Source organism: Dendrobates tinctorius, unplaced genomic scaffold (genome assembly GCF_039654945.1).
Source record: "Dendrobates tinctorius isolate UK_male_01 unplaced genomic scaffold, ASM3965494v1 ptg000138l, whole genome shotgun sequence".
In the NCBI taxonomy this organism is placed as follows: Eukaryota; Metazoa; Chordata; class Amphibia; order Anura; family Dendrobatidae; genus Dendrobates; species Dendrobates tinctorius.
Window position 1 is genome coordinate 23777650 of NW_027361806.1, and position 14270 is coordinate 23791919.

A 14270-nucleotide genomic window follows, 5' to 3' on the forward strand; every position below is an offset into this window, starting at 1 on the left:
GGTTGTTTTTTGGCAGATTGCAGACAGTGTCTTTCCTTTTCTGTCCTTTTTAGTTAGCCGGGCCCCATCGTTTGCTCAGCCTATTTTCTTGCCTTTGTTTGTATTTTCATCTGGTTTCACCGTCAATACATGTGGGGGGCTGTCTTTCCTTTGGGGTCTGCTCTGGGGCAGTTAGTTTTCCTCTTTTCCTTCTTTAGGCTTATGTAGTTCTCCGGTTGTGACGAGGCGTCTAGGACCAACGTAGGAACTCTCCACGACTGCTGCTAGTTGTCCGGTTAAGATAAGGGATCTGCAATCTGCATAGTTACCAACTTCTCTGGTTTTCTGAGACTTAGCTTGTTGTCTTGTTTTTCCTCCTCAGTTACCCATTCATAACAGAAGTAGAACTATTAGTGGTAATTCCCAATTGCCTGTGGTGAGCATATATATCAGAGGGGAGTGACCAACACTGAACAGCTGAGATAATTCAGGATGGAGAGCTCCAGGAGATCAACTGAACTGAACTGATTAACCCTTGCAATGATAGAGCAAGGAATAACCGCACTGTTCAATAGCATGGTGAAGCCATTCTAATCAGTGCAGGATTTCGTGTGACCAGACGCTGCAATCTTCTGGCTCCTCTCTGTCGCGGTATCCCCATGACATATGTACTCTACAGCACACCGTTATGCCGTATGGCCATGACAAGCACACGATTTGAAGTGATCCAAAAATGTTTGCATTATAGGGATAATGTGCAGTGTCCTCCCCAAGACGATCCCAACCAACTTTGATCTTCTATACAAAACTCGGCCAGCAGATGACCACTGCAGCAGAAAATTTCCTGAGGTGTACAACCCACAAAGGGGACATCGCTATAGATGAATCTCTGGTTCATTTCAAAGGGAGGCTAAAATCCTACAATACTTGCCAAGTAATAGGGCCACGTACGGAATTAAATTGTACAAGCTGTGCGAGAGAACCTCAGGGTACACCGAAAGATTAAGGGTCTATGAAGGGAAGAACACCCAGATTGAGCTACCGAATGCTCCCCTGTCCTAGGGATGAGAGGGAAAATTGTGTGGTAATTGCTGCACCCACTGCTGGATAAGGGTCATCACCTTTACATTGATAACTTTTACACCATTATCCCGCTCTTCAAGACCCTCTCTGTAAGACGTACAGTTGCATGCGGCACCATGTGAAGAAATCAGAGATGCCTCCCTGAGCCGCTCATTGGGCAACTGCTGAGAAAAGGTAAAAGCAGAGCCCAATGCAGCAACAACATGGTGGTGGTCAAGTATAGGAACAAAAGGGATGTCCATGTCCTGACCACCATACACCGTGACAACAGCTCCCTTGTCACTGTCCAAGGTACCACAACACAAGTCCCAAAGCCAGATTGTGTCTTGGATTACAATCGGAACATGGGGGGGTGTAGATCTCTCAGATCAGGACCTCAAACCATACAGAGCCGTGCGAAAAGCTGAAGTTCTGGGACAAAACATTGTGCAGATTGTACAGATGGCACTGCACGATGCTTTTATGCTGTTCAGATCTGCAGGCAATACGGGGACCTTCCATCAGTTTCAGGAGGTAGTCATCAAGACCCTAATGTTTGGCACTCAGGGAGGTGAGGGCCCCAGTACTTCTGAAACGGATAGTACCCGTATTGTCCCAGGTCAACATTTCCCCGGACAGGTTCCCCAAACAGCGGAGAAAGGACGATCACAAATACGGTGCAGAGTAAGAACCAAGAGGGGAACCCGAAAGGACACAACTTACCATTGTGAATCCTGCCCTGGGAAACCTGGTCATTGCTGGTGCTGGAATAATTTAAAAGCGTACCACACGTCCCCAAATTCATAAAATTAGTTTATACCCTGTTGACACAACACACTTTTATAATCTGATGTACTCCGCACATCTCACACATAACAACACATTGTAAATTCATACACCAGGAAAACCAAAAGCATTATAATCATTACTATAACTATGGCTTGAGATACATTTCTTAAGGGGTCTAATTTCCAAAATGGGGTCACTTGTGGGAGGCTGCCACCGTTTAGGCAGATCAGCGGCTCTGCAAATACAACATAGTGTCGCTCTCGATTCCAATAAATTTTGCATTCAAAAAGAATAAACAGCGCTCCTTCCTTTCCGAGCCCTGCCGTGCGCCCAAACAGTGGTTTTCCCCCACATAGGGGTATCAGCGTACTCAGGAGAAATTGCACAACACATCTTGCTGTCCATTTTCTCCTATTACACTTGTAATAAATAAAAAAATTGGGGCTCAAGTAACATTTTTTTTAAAGTAAAATGCTCATTTTTTCTTTCCACATTGCTTTAATGTCTGTGAAGGATCTGAAGGGTTAAAAAAACTTCTTGAATGTGGTTTTGACTTTGAGAGGTGCAGTTTTTTCCAATAGGCGCCTCAAAGTCACTTCAAATGTGAGGTGGTCCCCTGAAAAAATGATTTTGTAAATTTTGTTAGAAAAATTAGAAATTGCTGATCAACTTTTAACCCTTATAACTTCCTAACAAAAAAAAAATCTATGTTTAAAAATGATGCAGACGTCAAGTAGACATGTGGGAAATGTTATTTATTTACTGTTTTGTGTCGTTTAAGGCCATAAGAATTACAAGTTTGAAAATTGAGAAATTTTCAAAGTTTTAGCCAGATTTTCGATATTTTCACAAATAAACGCAAGTCATATCGAACAAATCTTACCGCTATCGTGAAGCACAAAATGTCCTGAAGAAACAGTCTCAGAATCAGTGGGATTCTTTGAAGCGTTCCAGAGCTATAACTTCATAAAGTGACAGTGGTCAGAATGGAAAAAATTGGCCCGAAAGGTGAAAACAGGCTAGGGGGTGAATGGGTTAAAGGAAATGGGTCATCAGAAAATGTCATTATTTAAAGAAGCACTGCTCTTTCTCTGCCTCTTCCTCCTCCTCTTCTTCTTCCAACTCCTCCCATCAACGTTTCATCCGCTTAATATATTGCAGTCATCATATTATACAGCACTGTGCACTTACAATTGCTCATTTTTCCCTTCTACCCAGATAATTCTTTTCTTTTCCATTAGATCTATGACATCACGTGATTAATAACTGACCAGCTGACCACTTCTAAGCTATATGCAGAAACAGAAAGTCACTTTTCCCTGTATGAGTCATGAGTCACTGCAAAAGTCAATGGCAGGAGGGAGGGGAGCAGCTGTGTCAAGAGATGAAGAGGGGAATGATAAATGCACGGATGAGACTTCCTGTTTCTACATAGAGAAAAGAGAAGAATTAACTGGGTAGAAAGGCAAAAATAGTCATAATAGCGATCTGTGCCAGATGGAGAAGAAGAGAATAAATGAATTACTTCAACCAGACACAGGGTTTACTTGTACTGTCCACACTATATACTATCTACAGAGCTCCTGTGTATACTATCTACAGAGCTCCTGTGTAACTCTGATCTGACACTGGATAGTCACTATATGGGGGTAATATTAATACAGTCGTCATTGGTAATATGTGATCATGGTGTGACGGTATTTAGTAATTTGATATCAGCATGTTGGTCTTGGTGTAATGTATTTTGCTCTGTAACAGGTTGGTGGTTATATCAGAACACTATGTGGCGGTACTATATGGTCATGGTTTGGGGGTATACCCTTATTATTGGTATATTGGTCTTAGTATAGCGGACTTTGCTCAGTAATAATACAGTGATAATATTTGTTATTTTGTAACTGTATGACTATTATAGACTCTCGCAACACCATAGGGTCCAATGTATGTGAGCAACTTACGGGGGAGGGTCAGGACCATATTTTGTCCCGCTGCCTATAGGACTCTCGTTAGGCCGCGGCTCACTACAGGCAGCACTGTGATGGATATTGTCAGATATTGACTGTACTGACGAGCAATGTGGCCATTTACTACTTCTTACAATTTGTAGAAATTAACACTTTTATGAACAGTTCGTTGCCTAGGTGACCAGCCACTGCTGCTGCCAAGCTTGTAAGCACTGCTCTGAAGCCACACTCAAAAACATTGCTGACAAGGTGGTCGGTCTCCAAGGCAACGAACTGTACACAAGAGAGGAGTGTTAATATCTTGAGAACAACTGAGAATTTTAATAAGGAGTGAAATGCAAAAGTGCTTGTATTAATCTGTACTGTCCAGCAATACCCATCTATGAAGACGGCAATAGCCCTATAATCGTAGCAGGAGGCTGAAAATACTGGGGAGAGTCATCAGTACCTTGCGCCCTAGGATTGCTGCATTGCACAATAGGGAGCAGATCCTGGTGAAGAAACTGTTAGTCGTCCTGTAACATCGCCAGGTCAGAGCTGTTACTGTTTAACCCAGTGTTCTAGATAGTAAAGTGCTGTAAATCTTCTTTTTTATTCATTTTCATTGGATGACCCTATACATGGGTGTCTTTAACTCTTCCTGCCTGTCGTGGATCCTCTGTAAGGAACATGGGCTGGATGGTCACTGGTGGAGCCTTCAGCCATCATCTTGTGCCACAGAACAGAATTAAAATGAATGATACATTGCTCTCATGTATCTGCCCAGTCTCTGCACCCTGCCTGGTGCGTCCCGCAGCTCAGCTCCCAGGCGAAGCTCATGGGGCCACCAGCGACATGTGATGGGGTCGTCACAGCGATTGTTACGTGACATGGAATAGATGTTATTGGCCGGTGTTTCCTAGAAGAGGATCATAGGGGTGACGTGAGTGGTAAAATCCCCTGAGAGGTGTCGGTGATCTATCAGGTGGAGCATGCACCCTTACCGAGAGGTATCAGGTCATTGGTGATCTGGGCACCGCTGCGTGTGGGTATCATGTGGGCAGCAGATGTGCAGGCTGTGCGGCATCTTCTCTAAGCTCACGTCATTGCTCAGAAGATACTTTCTTAGAAGAACTGTTGCTAACCTTAGAAAACTGTAAATGAACAAAGTCCAGGAGATGGAGGACCTACAAGCAGAACATCACAAAATAATGCCAGACCAGTCACCCATGTCCATCTCTAATGCTGGAGCTGGAGATGGGGCTGTGTACAGGGGCTCAAAAGATTGATGTACTGAAGGATGGGGCTGTGTACAGGGGCTCAAAAGAGTGATGTACTGCAGGATGGGGCTGTGTACAGGGGCTCAAAAGAGTGATGTACTGCAGGATGGGGCTGTGTACAGGGGCTCAAAAGAGTGATGTATTGCAGGATGGGGCTATGTACAGGGGCTCAAAAGAGTGATGTACTGCAGGATGGGGCTGTGTACAGGGGCTCAAAAGAGTGATGTACTGCCGGATGTGGCTGTGTACAGGGGCTCAAAAGAGTGATATACTGCAGGATGGGGTTGTGTACAGAGGTTCAGGGGAGTGATGTATTGCAGGATGGGACTGTATATAGAAATAATTTGCCACTAACAGCGCACAGTGTAAGGTATCCTGCAGCCACCAACAGCGCACGGTTTAGGATATCCTGCAGCAAAACATTCTGGTGCACCAAAAAAAATCACTCCAAAAAAGAGGAGAAGGGGGACTAGGGAATATTTGCACAAAAATGTAGTGACTTCTTAAAGGAATATCACAATTGATGAAAAGGTCAAACATCTGGAAAAAAAAACACAATCGCAAACAAAAAAAAACCAAATCGGCAAACACATTTAAAATTGATAAAAAAAGCAAAAATTAAAAGATTGTGTTGTAAAGCAAAACAGGCATAAAACACCTAAATCTAAGCAAAAAGGGTTCAGATGCAATAGCGAATCAGGGTCTTCATCTTGTGAACTGCCTGCAGCATTTAAAGGTACAGCGCCAATAAAGCACCGAGCGAGTCGGTGGCCTTAAACATCAGCTAGGGAACCGGCCCGAGTGTCACATATCCCTCTGCTCTCCCGGCCCAACCTGCCATTGTAATGAATCTTCTGCTCGCTAGTCATGGCGTAATGTGCTCGTTTCTCTGCGACTGACACTGACAAGCCGAGTCCGTAGGGCTGGAAGTTCATTTATTTTTACGTTGTGCTGTTTATTAGGTCCAGATGTGCGGTCAGATTCATGTACTGAAACTCATATAAAACGGATCCCACAAAAGCCTGCAGGATGTATGGACGAGTGCCGGAGCAGGCTGCACCGCCGCGGAGGTGGCGCTAGAATCGCCGGAGATGCACAATATTCCAATTTTGTTCAGGCTTCTCCCCGGATCTGTGACATTATGTAAAACCAATTTTATGACAGATCAGAATAGAGCGGGGGTGAATGTTTAAGGAAGATATCAGAGGATTATTGTAGGAGCGTTTAAGGATTTGTGTCCTTCTTACTACATGAAAACTAAGAAAACGGCACCGGCAAAGGAGCGAAGAGCGCGGTGCACCGAAAACAAGAGCAATGGGCCACGCGGTGCTCCCCAAACTTATTATATAAAAGGGGATCGACGGGACTAGGCCAAAGACAGACTGTCAATATCCGATTGGAAGGGGCCGACTGTCTGCAACTCTCCAAATTCAGCTGATTTACAGTAAGCCCGTCAGCCACTTGATAATTTGCCAATCACAACACCGTACTTTTAGGAGTGACCGTGCCTGACACATTAAGTCAGGAGAAAGGGGCCAAGCTGCATCCTCATCGAACATCCAACTAAAATAGCCGCTGGCATTGGCGGACCCCCCTCCTGCCCTGTAACCGCCATGGTTACGCCCCCGCTCCTCAGTGAGGAACCAAATCTACGCTTCCATTTGCCCTCAATTTGCTTTTAATGTTCCTTGGGTTTATTGTCCAGCCTGTACATTGGTGTCCATGGCTGGGCCCTCCCTCCCGGGCCTTTATCTCCATTGCTGACCTCGGTGGTGCCTTGCTTGCTGAGACTTGGTTCTGTTGGCTATCACTGACCTTTCTTGCGAGGCCGTGTGTCCTTCTTTATTGTGAATGTTTTTTTTTACCAAATATTGCACCGAAATGTTGCGTTTTTTGCATTTGATGAAATAAACGCCAATTTTGATGCCAGTCCATAAATAATTGTGTAACTTTGTCTTTCTTTTCCCGCTTTCAATGTGCGCACGTTTAATTCCAGCATATATTAACACCTTTCATTAATTCGACCCTATCACGACTCGCAATAATGAAACAGAAGAACATTGGGGCTCATAGAAATCGACTCGAAGCGAAATGACTGATAAAAGGGATTGTTTCCAGCAGAGTAAATTACAGCCGCTCAGATGTTATAATATTCATTTAGGGCACAATGACATCAGGTCACTGGACAAATAAGATAAGGGACTGGTGAGTCCCATAAGCTGTAAATAGCGGGATAGCAGGTATTGTGACTGCCAACATAAGCAATACTCCCCTAATAATTAACTTCACCTTTATCGCTGCCAGTGTTTCCTTGTGACAATTGGAGCGCTTTCATTTCTGTTCTAGATTTATGGCCGAGAGGAAAAACAAGCCCCAAATCCTACAGGTAAACTAGTGCCGCTCATATGTGCGTTCATCGCACCCCTGACGTGCGTCTCCCGAGGGTGCGTTAATCTTGGGAACAGTTAATTTGATGTTATGAGAATCTTCACCTAATTATTAACCAATCAGATCACAGATATGATGACGGCAGCAGAGGACGAGTGGGCTTCTCTTGCTGGAGAAAGTGACCTATGCATTTAAATCATTGGATTAGTAAGTGCCCGTTCAGGTGTTGGGACAGCGCCCAGTGGCGCATGACTGGAAGAGAGCGCCGTGGCGCCTAACATAGATACCACCCTAGTATCACTTTTATTTCTTTCATCCTTCTGATGCAGAGACGTCCACGTCTGAAGAATCGGTGCCTCCGTCCTATTTAGAGGAGAACTAATTGCTTCAAGGCAAATTTTCATATTACACAAAAAAAATCAGATTCGCAAGAATCCGGATTCTGTTGCATTTCATTTACCTGCATCCAACAGATGGACGACAATCAAAATGGCTGAAAAAGGGGTTCAATAAATTTGCAAAAACGTAATTCCCACGGCCTGGAGAGAGAGGTCTCCGGCTCTGACCAGGCGCCATTGCGCCTCCTGCCTTGTAAAGGACAGAACCCATCGCCGCCCAACTCGCTTCCTGCACGTCCCGGATTCTGGGATTCCTCAGAGACGCCCTGGAAACTCGTAGACTTTTCCAAGAGTCGAGAAGATCTCCCCTTTTTACGTCAACATTATGATCTTTCTGGGAGATTTGGCAAAGCCGCCTTCAATCATCAGGCGACGCTTCTACCAAAAAAAGGTCCTTATCGAAAAAAATCAGATCTCCGCTGTTGTGCTTTCGTTCTAAAAACTGGCGGTGATGGTAGACGATCACTTTCAGGCTCTAAACAAGTCATAAAATCTCATTCAAAGTATCAGCCGGAGAATTTGCCGATCCGACATCAGAAAACGCCTTCATGAGCCTTGAAGATTTCCCGTTCCCCCCCTGATATTGTGACTGACAACCTCCGCGGCGTCTGTCGTCCCATAAATCACAGCGTTAACGCTCGGCCCAACGTGGCTTTTGTTTGGATGAAATTGCCTGTACCAGGATTTTCTTCTTCATCAGTGTCAGGAGCGCGGTGATTAATAACTTCTCCGTGAAATGCAAAGTGGTTTTCACGCACAATTATAATAATTCATTTCTGGAAGGATCCGTGTGTCGCCATCAAAATAATTTATATCCCTTGTTTACTCGAGGTTCCCCGGTTGTCAGAGCCGTTGTGCCGGCCTCAGCTATTTTTCTTCTGCCAACAAGGTCTTGCCTTAGCTCCGCAGTCGCCCCCGGAGCAGCGCTCCTTGGATCTGCTGCTTCCAGTATTTTTAGTGCTATCTGTATTTGACAACTCGGCTTTGTCGCTCCCACGTTGGTTGTCATTGGCTTCTGAGTGGTAAACTAGTTGTGACGGGTGTAAATGAAGGGGTGCAGAGGTCGCCTAGCACAACAGGACAATACATTTGGGAATCGGTTATGGGGTCAAGGGTAAAAAACAAAAACAAAAACAAAAAAAAGGAATAAAAATGAAGTTAATCGCAGTTTCAGACTGCGGAAAAAGAAAAAAAAATCCACAAGCTTTCTTGTCTCACATTTTACCATCTCCACTGACAATTGAGCCTTCATGTCTGCAGTATTTGGGAATTTTATTCTACTTTTGTAACAATTTTTCAAACTCTTTTTTTATTGTGTTGCAATTACTTAAACCAGAAATTCACCTAAAGCCTCCGCCTGTCAGGAGGCCGCCTGAGGATCAGGCCTGCAGGAACAACCCAAATTTAGCATTAATCCTTTTGTAGCCCTAGACCATCAGTAATTATTTAATTAGCCTTGTGACTCTAGACCACCAGGGACTTTAAACTTGCCAGAAAAGTGACAATCGGGGACTACTTTTCTCTTGGTCCAGTGACTCATCGTCTATAGAACCTTCCAGTACTTATTCCCCAGGTATTGACTCTGTGTACTATCTGCAGTCACATACCCTCTTTTTATGTATTTTCTGCTTATTTTTTTTTTTTAAATAAAGAGGAAACTTAAGGGCCCAAAATGCTGGTGAGAAATCCTAATATCCCGGATCTCTGAGTGAAGGAAGGAATCCGCCGGCTAAATGAGATGTTTTATCCCATAAACCACCCAATAATCTCTATCAGAAGTGATGATTTGTATATTGCAGCCGCTCCTTCCTTAGACGTATAATGGAAGTGCTGACTTCACAAACGCAGATCTCCTCCATATTGGAGAGAAGGACGCAGGACGGGCGGGTAATGACTGGAACAGATTGTAATGGACCCATCTAACCAAGGCTGAGATCAAAATGACAGAGACAGCAAAAACTACTAAGGCTGAAAAACAGAAGCATCTTTTTTTTTTTTTTTCTTTAATTTTCCGTCATACATTTAATTGTACTAAATAGCAAGTCTGTATTGTGTGTGTTCTGTGTGCGGCAGGCAGGGGGCGCTGTTGCCCTGTGCAATCTCCTGTCTGTTATTATATCTCACTGTCTATTCTACCTCTTTAATGTTTCATATTATAAAATGTGCGATATAATCTATTATCTATCTACAGCATCATCATCTATCAGTTATCTATCATCTATTATCTATTGTTTATCTATCTAGCCATTGTCTACCTATCTCTCTATTTATCTATTATTTATCATCTATCTATTATCTATAATCTATTATCTATTTATCTACCTTTCCTGAGCTGGAAATTATATATAAGGCTTCCCCAGACTGGTGTCCAGTGGTTGGGACCTGGTCCTTTCGTCTGCCCATATTCACACACTGAGGTCAACTCTGACACATGGTAAGGTTGTAATATTAGACAGTGTAGGACCGTCCCGATCAGAGTCACCTTGTCAACGGTGGGACGGCTTTTTTGCTATTTTTGATCATAAACTATTACTGGAAACTCTGTATTATTTTTATGCATGTCTGGTTTTTACTTATTTAGTTACAGCAGAGTTCTTGCTCTTTTTGTTTCTTCTAGGTTTTGTCTATTTATCTATTATTTATCTATTATCTATCTTTCTATTATCTATTATTGATCTATCTCTATATATAAAAACTAGCTGAAGAACCCGGCGCTGCCCGGGCATAGTAACTAACTGTGGTTAGTTATAGCAAATTATAATTATCCTCCATCCCATAGTCCCGTGCCCATATACCCATCACACATCCTCTATCCCATAGTCCCATGCCCATATACCCATCACACATACTCCATCCCATAGTACCGTGCCCATATACCCATCACACATATCTCCTCCATCCCATAGTCCCGTGCACATATACCCATCACACATCCTCCATCCCATAGTCCCGTGCCCATATACCCATCACACATACTCCATCCCATAGTCCCATGCCCATATACCCATCACACATACTCCATCCCATAGTACCGTGCCCATATACCCGTCATATCCTCCATCCCATAGTCCCGTGCCCATATACCCATCATACATATCTCCTCCATCCCATAGTCCCGTGCACATATACCCATCACACATCCTCCATCCCATAGTCCCGTGCCCATATACCCATCACACATACTCCATCCCATAGTCCCATGCCCATATACCCATCACACATACTCCATCCCATAGTACCGTGCCCATATACCCATCATATCCTCCATCCCATAGTCCCGTGCCCATATACCCATCATACATATCTCCTCCATCCCATAGTCCCGTGCACATATACCCATCACACATCCTCCATCCCATAGTCCCGTGCCCATATACCCATCACACATACTCCATCCCATAGTACCGTGCCCATATACCCATCATATCCTCCATCCCATAGTCCCGTGCCCATATACCCATCATACATATCTCCTCCATCCCATAGTCCCGTGCACATATACCCATCACACATCCTCCATCCCATAGTCGAGTGCCCATACACCAATCATACATATCCACCATCCCATACTCCCGTGCCCATATACCCATCACACATCCTCCATCCCATAGTCGAGTGCCCATATACCCATGATATCCTCCATCCCATAGGCCCGTGCCCATATACCCATCATACATATCTCCTCCATCCCATAGTCGAGTGCCCATATACTCATCACACATCCTCCATCCCATAGTCCCATGCCCATATACCCATCACACATCCTCTATCCCATAGTACCGTGCCCATATACCCATCATATCCTCCATCCCATAGTCCCGTGCCCATATACCCATCATACATATCTCCTCCATCCCATAGTCCCGTGCCCATATACCCATCATACATATCTCCTCCATCCCATAGTCCCGTGCACATATACCCATCACACATCCTGCATCCCATAGTCCCATGCCCATATACCCATCACACATCCTCCATCCCATAGTCCCGTGCCCATATACCCATCATATCCTCCATCCCATAGTCCCGTGCCCATATACCCATCATACATATCTCCTCCATCCCATAGTCCCGTGCACATATACCCATCACACATCCTCCATCCCATAGTCGAGTGCCCATATACCCATCACAAATCCTCCATCCCATAATCCAGTGCCCATATACCCATCATAAATATCCACCATCCCATACTCCCGTGCCCATATACCCGTCATACATATCCACCATCCCATAGTCCCGTGCCCATATACCCATCACACATCCTCCATCCCATAGTCGAGTGCTCATATACCCATCATACATATCCACCATCTCATACTCCCGTGCCCATATACCCGTCATACATATCCACCATCCCATAGTCCACTGCCCATATACCCATCACACATCCTCCATCTCAGTCGAGTGCCCATATACCCATCATACATATCCACCATCCCATAGTCTCGTGCCCATATACTCATCATACATATCCTCCATCCCATAGTCCCGTGCCCATATACCCATCACACATCCTCCATCCCATAGTCCCGTGCCCATATACCCATCACACATATCCACGATCCCATAGGCCCTTGCCCATATACTCGTCATACATATCCTCCATCCCATACTCCCGTGCCCATATACCCATCATACATATCCACCATCCCATAGTCCCATGCCCATATACCCATCATACATATCCTCCATCCCATAGTCCCATGCCCATATACCCATCATACATATCCTCCATCCCATAGTCCCGTGCCCATATACCCGTCATACATATCCACCATCCCATAGTCCAGTGCCCATATACCCATCATACATATCCTCCATCCCATAGTCCAGTGCCCATATACCCATCATACACATCCTCCATCCCATAGTCCAGTGCCCATATACCCATCATACATATCCACCATCCCATAGTCCAGTGCCCATATATCCATCATACACATCCTCCATCCCATAGTCCAGTGCCCATATACCCATCATACATATCCACCATCCCATAGTCCAGTGCCCATATACCCATCATACACATCCTCCATCCCATAGTCCAGTGCCCATATACCCATCATACATATCCACCATCCCATAGTCCAGTGCCCATATACCCATCATACATATCCTCCATCCCATAGTCCAGTGCCCATATACCCATCATACATATCCACCATCCCATAGTCCTGTGCCCATATACTCGTCATACATATCCACCATCCCATAGTCCAGTGCCCATATACCCATCATACATATCCACCATCCCATAGTCCAGTGCCCATATACCCGTCATACACATCCTCCATCCCATAGTCAACCATTATGACATCATAATGAGCGGCGGGGCTTTCAACCTATGATGACATCGGCGTCGCCATGGCAACCATTATGACATCATAATGAGGGGCGGGGCTTGATGGAGCAAAATTGTTTTGGTGAATTGGAACGCGCGGGGTTAAAATTTCGCCTCACAACATAGCTTAGGACGCTCTCGGGGTCCAGACATGTGACTGTGCCAAATTTTGTGGCTGTAGCTGCGACGGTGCGAATGCCAATCCCGGACATACACACACTCACTTGAGCTTTATATATTAGATGAATGTGTGTGTGTATTAGGGTGACCGCAAAAAATCGATGTCGGAATTTTGTCCGTCTGGACCCCACAAAACGATTCCCCTTTCCAGATATTGAGATAGCCAAAATTTGTCTATTATTTATCATCTATCTGTTATCTATCATCTATTATCTATTTATCTACCTTTCCTGAGCTGGAAATTATATATAAGGCTTCCCCAGACTGGTGTCCAGTGGTTGGGACCTGGTCCTTTCGTCTGCCCATATTCACACACTGAGGTCAACTCTGACACATGGTAAGGTTGTAATATTAGACAGTGTAGGACCGTCCCGATCAGAGTCACCTTGTCAACGGTGGGACGGCTTTTTTGCTATTTTTGATCATAAACTATTACTGGAAACTCTGTATTATTTTTATGCATGTCTGGTTTTTACTTATTTAGTTACAGCAGAGTTCTTGCTCTTTTTGTTTCTTCTAGGTTTTGTCTATTTATCTATTATTTATCTATTATCTATCTTTCTATTATCTATTATTGATCTATCTCTATATATAAAAACTAGCTGAAGAACCCGGCGCTGCCCGGGCATAGTAACTAACTGTGGTTAGTTATAGCAAATTATAATTATCCTCCATCCCATAGTCCCGTGCCCATATACCCATCACACATCCTCTATCCCATAGTCCCATGCCCATATACCCATCACACATACTCCATCCCATAGTACCGTGCCCATATACCCATCATATCCTCCATCCCATAGTCCCGTGCCCATATACCCATCACACATCCTCCATCCCATAGTCGAGTGCCCATACACCCATCATACATATCCACCATCCCATACTCCCGTGCCCATATACC

The 14270-nt window shown here is 44.4% G+C and overlaps 1 long non-coding RNA gene across 2 annotated transcripts in view; it reads left to right on the forward strand.

Moving 5' to 3' along the window:
* Window positions 1-7377: 7377 nt before the first annotated feature.
* Window positions 7378-14270, forward strand: part of LOC141048823 (uncharacterized) — a 51767-nt gene continuing 44874 nt past the window's right edge. For both annotated transcript variants that reach the window (XR_012220160.1, XR_012220159.1), the window contains exon 1: window positions 7378-7439. This is a non-coding gene — a long non-coding RNA (uncharacterized lncRNA). The remainder of the gene's footprint in view (window positions 7440-14270) is intronic.